Here is a 13149-nt window from a genome sequence, read left to right on the forward strand (position 1 = left end):
AAGCAGACTCTCTGCTGAGCAGGAAGCCCAATGGGGGCGGGGGGGCTCGATCCCGAAGGTGGGGGCTCGATCCCAGGACCCTAAGATCATGTCCTGAGCCGAAAGCAGATACTTAACCAACTGAGCCACCCAGGCGCCCTCCATCTCATTTTCTTCATAACACTTGTCCTTTTCAAAATACTCAATTTGCTTACATTTATTTATTTGTTGTTTCCCCCAATCCATCAGAGCAGAGGACTTGCCAGCCCCTGGAGCAGTGCACAGGATATAGCAGGCCTTCAGTCAGTCCCCGTTGAATGCATGTTACAGGAATGATTGCCCCTCCTTTCATCTTCCTTACTTGGGTACATCCTTAAGTGATACTTTCCTGAATATTTGTTGAACTCTTGCTTTTTTTTCTTAGAATGTACAATTTTTATCTATTACTCACCAACAAAAAGTGTACTTTTCATAAGCCAGTTTCTAACAAGGATTTTTAAAGTTTTTTTAGGAGTGGCAGTTAGATTCCTTTTTGGCCTATTTATCTGTAAACTTTTCTCTAAATCCAAGAAAGTACAGAAAAATATTCTAATTGTTTCCAGAGCAGAAGCGAACACGTTTGCCGCAATTTTTTTTTTTCAAGGTAATGTGGATTTGTTCAGATGAGGCAGAATTGAAATACAAATTTTCTTTTCCTAATCTTGGACTATGTGCTTGTATCTGATTGGAAATTCTTCATCTTTATAACAGACTAGGGCAATTTGTGTCCGTTCACATACTGTGTGCAACAAACTTCAGAAATTATCTGGTAAGCAACACTGGTCTAGAACATAGGAACGAAGGGGGGAAAAGGCCCTTGAATAGACAGAGCCAGAATGTTGAAAATCTAAATGCTGAAATGCTAGTAAGTTGTTCCTTTTCCTTTCTCAGAGTTACTTATTGGTATTTTAAGCATAGTTTTAGCTAACTTGGCTCTCATTTTTCTGACCACAGTGGTAACAAGTTAGAAGTGAGCTGGAGAGCTCAAAGATCTAAAGGGAAAATTACCATCAGTCTGATAGTTTGGAAGAAACAGGAAAACTTGAATAAAGCAGACAGAAGCAGAATTCAAATGGGAACAGTCTGTGGCTTCTGGCCACATAGTGAAGAGGTTAATGGTGTTGTTCCTTTTACTATTCCTGAGGGGACATCACCCTTACAGCATAGTCTAATGTATATAGGGATGGCTTTAAGTCATCAATAATTGAATTCATGGTTAATGAATTCTTAATATTCTTAATATTCTTTAAGAAGACAAAGTCTGACTTGCATTTTTGAAATATTCTAATTTGAAATAGTTTAGACTTTTTTTTTTTTTTCCCTTAACTGCGAACTTCACTCAAAGCTCTTAGAAGGCAGGCATTTTTATGTTTGTTCTCAGTTGTATGTTCAGTGCCTGGCACATGTTAGGTGATCAGTCAATAATTACTGAATGAAAGAATGAGTGCAAGTTTTAATCATCCAATGGCGCTAAATAAATAGGACATCAAGATAGTACCACCTTTAATGCATAAAGGTGTTTTCCCTGTACCTACTGAATGAAGAACAAACGTAAAATAATACACATGTAAAGTTAAAATAGCTCTGGACATTTTCAAAGATACTTCATTTATAGATGGAGCAAGGATCAAATTCAGATGATTTGCCTGACTTCACAAAGCAAGTAACAGGTAGAGACAAAATAGCAAGGCAAGACACTTCAACCTCGCCTTCTGGAATATACTTGGTGATTTTCTTTTTTCATCTGGTGTTTTGAGAATTAAAAGAATATAGAGGTTTGTTGTGTTTTTGTTTCTTTTCCTTTTTTTCTTTTCTTTCGTTCTTTTTCTTTTCTTTTTTTCTTTTTTTTTTTTTTTTTAGCAATAGCAACCTTAGAGAGAATATTGAGTAGAACCCTTTATCTTCTTTTGTGCATGTTATTAAATTTTAGACTGTCAATGCTAGGGTATTAGCTGAGTAATGTTGGTACACAGTATCTCATGCACAGTGATTAGATGTGTTTATAGTCTAGTACTTGAATGCATTCCGCTTAAGAGTGTGTGCCAGTCCTTTTAAAGAAGAAAAGAAAAATCTAAAAAGGAGAGGCTTGAAGAGGATCTCTCATTCAAATGGGGAGAATAGGATCTTATGACCAAGACTGTTTTAGCCAAGAAGCCTGAGCTGGAAATACAGATTTGCTTATTATTTTGCATAGGTGAAAGAAGACTATCTTTTCCTTTTTTGGAGTGAGGGGATGGACATTTACAAAATGTTGTATTACTTGTATTCCATACTTTTTTTTAAAGATTAATTATTAGTTTAAAGATTAATTAATTATTAATTTATTTTAGAGAGAGCGCATGCACACGCGCGAGGGTAGGGGCAGAGGGAGAGAATCCTCACGCAGACTCCCCGCTGAGCACAGAGACCTAGGGGGGTGCTCCACGGGGCTTGATCCCACGACCCTGAGATCATGACCTGAGCTGAAATCAAGAGTTGGCCGCCCAGCTGAGCCCACCCAGGTGCCCCTATATTCCATACTTTTTAAAGAAATTTTTGTTAGAAATATGAATTCTTCAATCTGCCTTTCCTCTTGTCCAATTTTTATTTCTTTTAGGGTCAGACATTTTTAGGGAGTGTGATCACTAAGATAAAGAACACAATGCATGTTTACTTTGACTATAGTATATCTTAGATTTCCTTTGCATCTAAGCTCTGTGTGTGTAATTTGACTCTTTGTTGATAGTTACATTTATACATGCAGTGGATTATTAGATGTGCAGGGGACTGAATTTTAAATGCAAATTTCAACAGGCTGACAGTGGGGGGGTGTAGTTGAAGGGGTGGGGAATGACTACAGGGTGTAAAAAGTAGTTGGCTTTATTTCCTGGGGATAGTCTCAAGCTCAAGGGAACAGAATAACTGGTCTCCCTATCGCAACTACTTGGTCTCTGTTATAACTCCCTGCCATGTCTTATTCATTAATAGAGCAGTAATACAGCTGTAATCAAACTTAGAACTGTTTTTTTTTTTACAATGTAAGTAAATTAAATTAACTGAAATTATTGTGCTATAACTAATTATCATAAAAATTATCAGTCATCGTGTTTTTATGAGCTCAGAATTTCATAAACTATCTTCAACAAGTATTTCCTAAAATGCGTTCCTAATGACATGTATAATGCAATTGCAACTAGAACTTTTGAAAGAACTGGTGCATTTTCTTCTCATTTGGTGATAAAAATAATGAACAAAAGCTAAGTAAATCAGTTGGCATCAGCATTTTGAAGTAAGAAAAAAAGCCAACTTTTCAAAGTTTTGTTTGTGCTTATTACATTTGAAGGCAGATTGTCAAACCTCCTATATCTGTGCTATTAAAAAAAAAGTTTTCAGGATAATGATCTTCAGTCTCTTTAATATTCTTTCTGAGTCTTCAAAGAAAAGTGTCAATATTCAGTATATAGTGTTTCCAAATTCATAATGCTATATTTAATAAAAATATAAGATATTGGAAAACAACAAAAGAGATCTTTGATTAAGATCAGACAAATAGAACCTCAATTAGTCGAAGCACTTCTTTCTTTGAATATTCTATTTCGCTGAAATTTTCTTAGTGTGTATTTCTTTTGACTGTAGAGTTAAAGTTCATTATCATCCATATATGTTTTTAAAACCTTTTCATTTGATTCACAGTGCCTGTGCACTATTTTAAAGCACCTAAACCCTTTTAAAATACATTTATTTATATGGTGAGGTAGATGCTTTTTTATGAAGCATGTTGGGGTGTGTATTCAAGAGGCATGATTGTGATGACTTTATGAGGCTTTGTTACAGTTATAATAAATCTGGATGAGAGGCTTGATATGTTTTAATGTAAAAGCAGATATTTTGAACTCTATTGTTTGGCATGCAATTTATTTTATAACAAAGGGTTATTTTTTCTTGTCTTACCAAAGTAGATTTTATAACAGCATGTAAACTCTGAGAAAGAGTTTATGCTGCTGAAGGAATGTGAACCATTTTTCTAACTCAACAATAGTGTTAGTAAAGGGAGCAGAAATACAGGGGGAGGCACAGGACTAGTGTGGTCTGTTTGCCTAAAGAACCTCTTTTTCTTTGATTCATTGGTAACATTCTTTCCTCCTCAGGGCAGAATTAAAGCTTTTGTGTCTGCTGTACTCTTTTAAGTGAGGATTTCTTATTATTGGTATGTAAATGCAAGTTTTTAAAATTTCATACTGGGCATGTTATCCAGTTCCTAAAACTGACTCGTGTCTTTATAAGGGATGGGCACTGGGGGGAAGGAATGCTCCAGATTTTCACTTATGAGGGACATTTTATTTTATGCCTTTCAGGATTACCTAAAATTACATATATGGTAAACAAAGAAAGTTAAAGATAGGATTTTACAACTCTAAGCACAAATCTATTAACATGTCCAGGATGATAGAGAATATAGATTAATTTGGGTTTTAAAATGAATTTAAAGTAGAAAACAAATTCACTTGCATGAACTAACTAGTTCTTCATGATTTTTAAAAGCAATTCTATGGAAAGCAAATACAATAGAAATCATTCCATTATGAGTTAAACGAAGATCATTTGCATTTAATGAATATAAATCTGTTATTGGCCGAGATGGACTTCATTGATTTCTTATAATTCTATAGTGAACCTCATGGAAATAAGGGAAAAGGGTCAAATTTGTGACTATACTATCAGTGTGCACTTTAGAATTGGCACAAAACATAAATACATAATATGGAAGTTGCCTTGGAAACACTGTTTTTTTTTTTTTTTTTAATTGAGTCTTACATAATAAATGAGGATTAGAGTGTGAGCATGTCTCCTCATGTTACTCCGGGGTCCTCCTTCCTCTCTGTATGTTTTCACTTCAGACAACTTTGTGAAATAAGTGCTTTAATTTGTTCTGGCTTTGCATATTAAGTTAAACAAAAATTGCACACCAGAAGGATTCATGTAATAATGTTTGAGACAAATTTTTTATAAACAGAGACTTTTAACTGGCTCACTTTAAATGGTTGTTGACCTTGTTTTCTCCTCTTTTTTTTTTTTTTTTCCTTGTGCCTTTTGCTTACATTTCTTAACCTCTGACTTGAACCCCTGGAACCAGCTCAGCCCTTTGCTGTGCCAGTTCCTCATCTGTCAAGCTTCCAGGCTCCTGCCCTCCTTTGAGCCTGCAGAATGGTCCTGAGCCAGCCTCTTTCTCTGTCACTGTAGCTGTGTGCTTGCTCCTAGAGTGACCTGGCCTACCCAAAGGGTCCCAGAGAGGCAAGTAGGAAGCTTTTCCAAAGTAGTTTCTGGCTGGAAGCTACGTGAACCAATATGCACACAGCATTTGTCTTCTTTCATTTTCTCTTCATTTCCTAATTTTGTTTCTCTTTTGTCTTCATTGAAATACTCTCCCTTTGTTAAGATTTTGCCCATCATTTGGGTTGAGCCCTTCTGGCATGGGATTTCCTGGAGAAGTTGATTGGAAACGGAAAAATTACCTAAAGCTGTCTGGTGTGAGAGAGAGGGACAAGGCTAGGGTTTGGATGCTGTGCCTGCAATGTGTGATTGTGTTGCTTTAGCTTTCTCATCAGCTGCAGTCCAGAGTTTTGGACATCCAGAATCTGAAGATTCATTATCTTTCTAACTTTTGTGCTGACTTTTGCTTGGTTCTTTTGTTTTATCAGAATACTCTTCCTAGTAACTTAAGAAAAACCTTTTTGTTTGTCCTTTGATATTCTGTTCAGCATATGTACTTTTTACAACCCTAGGTGGTCACTGTTACTGTTGTGTTTGTGGCTTTTAGAATATGTATAATATATTACATTTTACACATACACACACACATTCATTTATTTCCATTGGGATAATCTTTTGTGGATAAGCCTTGGGTCCATTTCCTATCCAGTCTTGGCCCAAATCTTTTTTTTTTTTTTTCCTTAAAGATTTTATTTATTTATTTGAGAGAGAGAGATAGCAACAGAAATAGCAAGAGACAGCACAAGCAGGGAGGAGAGGGAGAAGCAGGCTTTCTGCTGAGCAGGGAGCCTGCGGCTGGGCTCCATCCCAGGACCCTGGGATCATGACCTGAGCTGAAGGCAGACGCTTAACTGACAGAGCCACGCAGGCTCCCTGGCCCAAATCTTTTTTGAAAGTGTTTAAAGGAACCAAAAAAGGACAAATTCATTTTCAGTTTATGGAGTACGGCTCTTCTCTGTTTCCAGAGAAGAGGCTGATGGGCCTGTGATGTTGATTATTTTGTTCATTTGTGTCTGGCAGCTTTCAAAAAGCATGCTTGAGGGCTGACTCTGTTTCTGTAGGGTTCCCATACTACTGTGTAAGACGTTTGTGCATACACACGCTTCTCTGCTTGGCTGGGGGGATGCGTTTGCAGGCAGAGTGTTGATCTTTATCCCCACTGTGGAGTCAGCCTAGGGGAAAGAGGAGGTAGGACCTGATGTGCTTTGATTGTTACTTGTCTGTGTAAGCACTTTATCAGCATATGCGTGCCTGATCCAGGATGTGCTTTCTTATAGGGAAGCATATACAACATTTGATATATCACCGATTGGAATAATAAAGGGTCTGCTTTGTTGAAACCTGTCTAATTCAAAGCACCCAGAAACCTTGACTTTTTATAGTTAGAACTGGGCTGCTGGTTGGGAAGGTGCTTTTGTACTCACTTCTTCTTTCATTCTGCTGTGGACTTGCTGCCAAGTTCCATGACTATAGACTTCCTCTGTTGAGGTCCTACACCTTTGTTTTGTAAGATTCACACAGCCTTCTCCTGTAAGTCTTGAATTTGTATGCAGGTGGACTTTGAGGCCTGGTCTTCTGAGTTGTGCCATTGTACCTTCTGTGGGTTTGAAAAAGTGTCATGCCTCAAAATAGATGAGGAGGTGGTTTTCCATGCACAGCTACTAGGTAGGTGACTGCACAATTGAAGTATAAGGAGCTTCTTGCTACATTTGGACCTGCATATGCTTAGTTAGGTAAAGGGCTAAGAGAAGTAGCGTAGGCTATAGGTGGTCAGAGGGGCATGGAAAGCCTTTACATCTTGCTGCATCTTGCTAGGGAACACACGTCCCAAGGACTGCAAGGCTTGTGGCTGAAATTACTCTTCTAAAAATGATCTTTCAGCTGTATTCCACGCATCCTCCCACCCCTGCCCACCTAAATTAATGGAGAGTGTGGAGATAGGAAAGGAAATTGGTATTTCTACACAAGAGGCCAGAGGATAGGAGAGTTTGTGAAAGTGAAGAGACCCAGGGCTCCTTCCGCAGAGGAGTGATAAATCCATTTGGATGGGTTTTATTTATGCTTTAATTAAGAGAGAAGCTATATGGTAGGACAGGGAGAGGAGTTTGAGTACTCTATTTGGAGAATAATTCAGAGGCCAGGAAGCGTGCTCTTGTTCTGGAATAACTTTGTGGGTGACTGCTGAGAGGCCCCTCAGCCTTTCTCCATGGGTGCTTACTTCTTGTTTTTAAGTCTAAAGTGTGTGGTAAAGGGGCGCCTGGGTGGCTCAGCCGTTAAGCGTCTGCCTTCGGCTCAGGTCATGGTCCCAGGGTCCTGGGATCGAGCCCCGCATCGGGCTCCCTGCTTGGCGGGAAGCCTGCTTCTCCCTCTCCCACTCCCCCTGCTTGTGTTCCCTCTCTCGCTGTGTCTCTCTGTGTCAAATAAATAAATAAAATCTTAAAAAAATAAAAAAGTCTGTGGTGAAGTTATTCAAATGCAAGATTTAACCTGGAGCGTAGCCTTGCTTCGGAATGGGAGGAGGCAGACGTGGTGAGCCTCCAAGTCCCATTTGAAATAGGATTTCATTGTTGAGGTCATTCTGTAATGGGAATCCTAAAAGGACAGCTAAGAATTCAGTGGTGCCGGTAAGTTGCAAGGTTAGCCAGAAGCATGGCTCAGCAAACTCCGAGAAGCCACAAACCCGGTTTTTGTTTGCCAGCAGCAAGCACGTTTCATCGTGTGGCAGTTCTAGGCACAAGGTTCCCTGAAACCAGACCTTTAGCTCTGATTACTCTTGTGAGTTTGAGACCATCTTTCGAATTAGTGCTTTCATTTTTTTCAGATAGACACCCAGAAGTGGAATTGCTGGATCATATGGTAGTTCTAGGTTTAATTTTTTTTTCCTATGTTTAATTTTTTGAGGAACATCCATACTGTTTTCTAGAGTGGCTGCACCAATTTACACACCCCCCATGAGTGCGTGCAGGTTCCTTTTCTCCACATCCCCAGCCCTTGTTCTCTCTCTCCTCTCCCTCTCAGCCTGGATGTGGTGTGTGCACCCACACTCGCGCGATAATATCTAATTGTGGCTTCCATTTGCATTTCCGTGGTGATGGGTGATGTTGAACACCATTTCATGTACCTGGTGGCCATTTGTATGTCTTCTTTAGAAAAATGTCCATTCATTTCCTCTGCCCATTTTTTCAGTTTGATTGTTTGTTTTGCAACTGATTTGCATGACTTCTTTGTGTGTTTTGGATATTGACCCTTACCAGATAGATGATGTGCAATATTTTCTCCCCTTCTGTTGGTTGCCTTTTCATCTTGTTGATGGTTTCCTTTGCTGTGCAGAAGCTTTTTAGTTTGATGTAGTCCCACTTGTTTATTTTTGCCTTTGTTGCCTACGCTTTTGGTGCCAAATCCAAAAAATCATCACTAAGAGCAGTGTCAAGGAGCTTATACTCTGTTTTCTTCCAGGAATGTTATAGTTTCAGGTTTTATATTTAAATCTTTAATCCATTTTGAGTTTATTTTGGAATTGGTATAAGATAATGGTCCTCTTTCTTCTGTCCCTCCTTCCTTCCTTTTTCTTTCTTTCTTTCTTTCTTTCCTCTCTTTTCTTTTCTTTTCTTTCTTTGCATGTGGCTGTCCAGTTTTCCCAACACCATTTATTGAAAAGACTATCCTTTCCCTATTGTATATTCTTGGCTCCTTTATTAAAAATTAATTGACTATATATGCTTGGGTTTATTTCTGGGCTCTCTATTGATCTATAGGTCTGTTTTTAGTGCCAGTAAGTTTTTAGTGCCAGTACCATACTTTGATTAATATAGCTTTGAAACATAGTTTGAAATGGGAAATTGTGATGCTTCTAGCTTTGTTCTTCTTTCTCAAGATTGCTATTCAGGGTGTTTTGTCTATCAGAGTATTAATAATACTCAGTATAGCACAACTAGTTATAATACAGAGTTACAAGGTAGACTTCGATATTTAATTCTCCAAATTGGTTATAAGCACCTTCAGGGCAATTGATAAACTCATGGATGTATTTAGTTGAGTACCTTTTTGTTCAGGATTTTTTTAGTTGGGCTGGTGTTCCCCTTGCAAGAATTAGAAGACTGGCACTTGTTTGTGCAAATGTAGGAGCCAGTCTTGAGTCAATGTAGATACAACTTAATTCATAGGCTATTAAACGTGGACATCAGGCCATGATAACTAAGGTAATTTTGGGGCACCTGGGTGCCTCAGTTAGTTAAGCGTCTGACTCTTGGTTTTGGCTCGGGTCATGATCTCAGGGGCCTGAGATTGAGCCCCTGTCGGGCTCTGTGCTCAGCGGGGAGTCTGTTTGGGATTCTTTCCTCACTCTGCCCTTCTCCCTGCTCTCTCTCTCTCACACACACACACACTCTCTCAAATAAATAAATAAATAAATAAATAAATAAATAAATAAATAAATAAAATCTTAAAAAAAAAACTAAGCTAATTTTATTTCTGGATGATTTTTCTACCTCTAGTTTCTCACACTTGTAGTTGCAAAAAGTAAAGATTTATCGATATTTTTGTTACCTTTCTTTGCTAATTTTCCCGTTGCAGTTTTGCTTAGATGGAAACAATCTTTCCTCTCTGTAATCATTGTGAAAACTTTTCTCCTTATGATGGAATATAAATGGGTACAAATTTTAAATTTCTTTGGTTCAGCAGTAAAACGAAGTTCTTACATTACCATAGATATTTTGTCAGAGGTTTCCTTAGGGAAACCCTAATGCCAAGGACTGTACACATGGGGTGAGTGTTCGAGACTAGGGCCTTCAGCAAAACGTGGTGTGGCCCTTGGGGAGAAGTTGCTATTTTGAGAACAAAAGGCAGGGCAGAACCAATCAGTGGTTAAGAGTATAGACTAAGTTTAGTCATACTAGTCAGTGACCTTGGGCAAATCGCTTACACCCTCTGAACCACAACTGCCTCTTTTATGAAATTACGGTGTTGTGAGGGTGATATGAGCTGATGTATGTAGAATTGAAAGCACAGTGCCTATTACCTTGCAAATACTCAATAAATGTCAACTATTGTCATTATAACATTGATGAGGATGACGACCACGATGATTATGATGATCTTAGGGGAGTCAGGTGAAATTGATTTTGTGCTTTTGTTTTTGAATTACCTGTAAGAGTGATTTATTCATTACAACTAGTAGGTGATCTTACAGATGGATTTGATCTCAATAGAAATAATGATCCCCTAAGCATAGGTTAGTTTATGAAATTACTGGGAAAGAAGTTCTTTATTAATTATAGTCAATATGATCGCTAACTCTGTAAAATAATATATTAATGCGCTTTTTCATTAGTATTAGTGGCTCATTGAGAAAACCCATGAAAATATCTCCCTTAGTGAGTTTTGGTTTCAAAAATCAAATTGAAGCACTATAATCAGATGAGCAGGGAATGCAGGGACCCGCACAATTGGAACAACTAGCTCCAAACTGAAGTGGCTGAGTGAGCGCGTCTGCTGTGACATTTTCCTTGACTGTGTTACATAACATCCCTCAGCTGGCTTTGTTGACGTGTGGTATCCTTTGTGAGGTCATCAATGACACTATCAACAATTCAGAAGCAATGATACTGAGTTAAAGTCAGTCAGTTACAAAACTCACATCCAGGGGACCACCAGGCTGCTGTCTATATGGGGCGGGCACATGCATTGTTTAGGTAAATAGAACTGGGTTTCTATTCTCTGTCCCTCATTGTCAGGGGAACCCCGTTAGCCTGGAGATAGCGTGCTATCTCTGCACTGCTAGGGTTTCCATTGTTGTGTGATAGGCACCCATGAGAACGTGTACAAAAGCATTAGGAATGGCGACGGTGGGCTATGACAAATGAGTGCCTTCCAAGTTGGCTTAGTTGAGGTCAACCTTGGACATAAGGGCTTGCTTAGGGTCGACCAAATGATGAATGGAGGCCACTAGCCATCATATATACCAATTGTTTTGCATAACTTGGGAAAGAGGATCCATTTGATGAAGAGACCTCCAGCAGTAGAGAAACATATGTGTGTGAAATATTTTTTCTGGTGAGACTCTTAATAAAAAAGACAAGTCTTAAGTTTGTCAGGAGTGAGGTCAGAGGAAAAATAAATTTTTCAGAAATACCAACTTTTATTTTAGTATATAATTTATAGTATTCCAGAATGAATTTTCTATAGAATCACAGTTAACCAACTGTACTGGAATTCTTTGATTTAGTGTAGTTATGCTAATAGATTCTATTCATTCCTATATGGACTCAAATATTTTAACTGTACCATAATTTACATTGAGATACTCTATGGTCTTTATTATCCCAGGTTAAAACTGACTTCATATTAAATGTTTTCCTGACTCATGAGATGCTTGTAGAGTATACGGTATGTTGTCCAGACAGGTCGGACCTCCCCCATTCAGGAAAATAGGGTAGTGGCTTCCCTGTAAGATGTGGGTGTACCAGCTGCTATGGTGAATGAAAGTCTTAGGCAGGTCGAATTGATATTGAACAAGATCAACTCTAAGTTAGAAATCTTTTTTTTTTTAGGTGATCACACGGTGTTATCTTTTCTTGTTTAGCTAAATAAAAGCTGGCAAGAGTTCTTTTGGTGGAATTTTCATTTTTATGCACTGTTTCATGTGTTGTTTTTGAAAAAGTTAAAGGATATTGAAGCATTCAAAAATTTTTAAAAATATAATGAGTCCAATAGTGGAAATACACATGCACAGACTCACACATATAGACTTAATGTGTGTGTGTGTGTAAATATATATATATATTTCAAGGTAAGAAGGAAGTCAAGAGCTAACACAATACAAGACTTTATTTAGAAATATATAGCAAGGGGCACCTGGGTGTCTCAGTCAGTTAAAGCATCTGACCCTTGATTTCCCCTCAGGTCATGATTTCCGGTTTCACTCTTCACTGGGCGTGGAACCTGCTTGGGATTCTCTCTCCCTCTCTGTCTGCCCCTCCCTTCCTCCCCCCCCCCCTTTTTAAAGATTTTTTTTATTTTTTTGAGAGAGAGAGAGCGAGTGCACGCAAGCGAGCAGGAGAGGGAGGTAGGGGGGTCGGTCAGGGAGGAGACGCAGAAGGAGAAGGAGAAGCAGACTTCCCGCTGAGCAGGGAACCCACATGGGGCTCGATCCCAGGACCCTGGAATCATGACCTGAGCCAAAGGCAGACGCTTAACGACTGAGCCACCCAGGCGCCCCTCCCCCTTCTCCCTAAAACAAACAAAAAGAGTGCTTATATGGAGAGTTTCCCCTTGAAATTGTGGTACCATGCAACCCTGGCTATCTTTTTTTTTTTTTTTTTTTTTTTTAAGTTCCGTTAATAAAAGGAATTATAGCAGTCCCTAAGAATATCTTCTGTCGCTTTGTGAAAGGATCAAGGCATGGTTTCCTTTGACTTTTAGTCTGTCAGGTGTGGCCGCTTAAGGACAGGAATGCACAAGTTGGCTCTGGTGAGAGCTTCATTGGGAGGGGAAAGTTGTGCCACCATCTGAATTAAGCCCGCGCCAGGGAACCTGAAGTACACGTGAGGCTCACTGTCCCCGCTGGTGACAGGCTTCCACCGGTCTCCTTGTGGAGGCGATTAGCAGTTGAACACATTTGCAAGTACAGCGTGCAGTTTTGTGAGTCACACAATACCATTTCTTTTCCTGGCACCCTTGACTTTATACTGTGTAAATATCTTCAGTTGTCTCATAACCTGCTTTCCTTTCTTTAATTCCTGTTGGAAGGTGACTTTTATGTGGTCAATTCCCTTGTCTCCGTTTTTTCGTGTGTTGCTTTTAGCCTGTGATAACTTCCTTATTTTATGTTTTGTTTTCTAGCTTAACATCGTTTCAGAATCTTGCACGGTCCCTTTTTACTAT

At 38.9% G+C, this 13149-nt stretch overlaps 1 protein-coding gene across 1 annotated transcript in view; it reads left to right on the top strand.

The window, feature by feature from the left end:
- GPD2 (glycerol-3-phosphate dehydrogenase 2) overlaps nt 1–13149 on the top strand; it is a 139365-nt gene that overhangs the window by 24992 nt on the left and 101224 nt on the right. The window lies entirely within an intron of this gene.

The sequence above is a fragment of the Neomonachus schauinslandi genome, chromosome 3 (assembly GCF_002201575.2).
Source record: "Neomonachus schauinslandi chromosome 3, ASM220157v2, whole genome shotgun sequence".
NCBI lineage: Eukaryota > Metazoa > Chordata > Mammalia > Carnivora > Phocidae > Neomonachus > Neomonachus schauinslandi.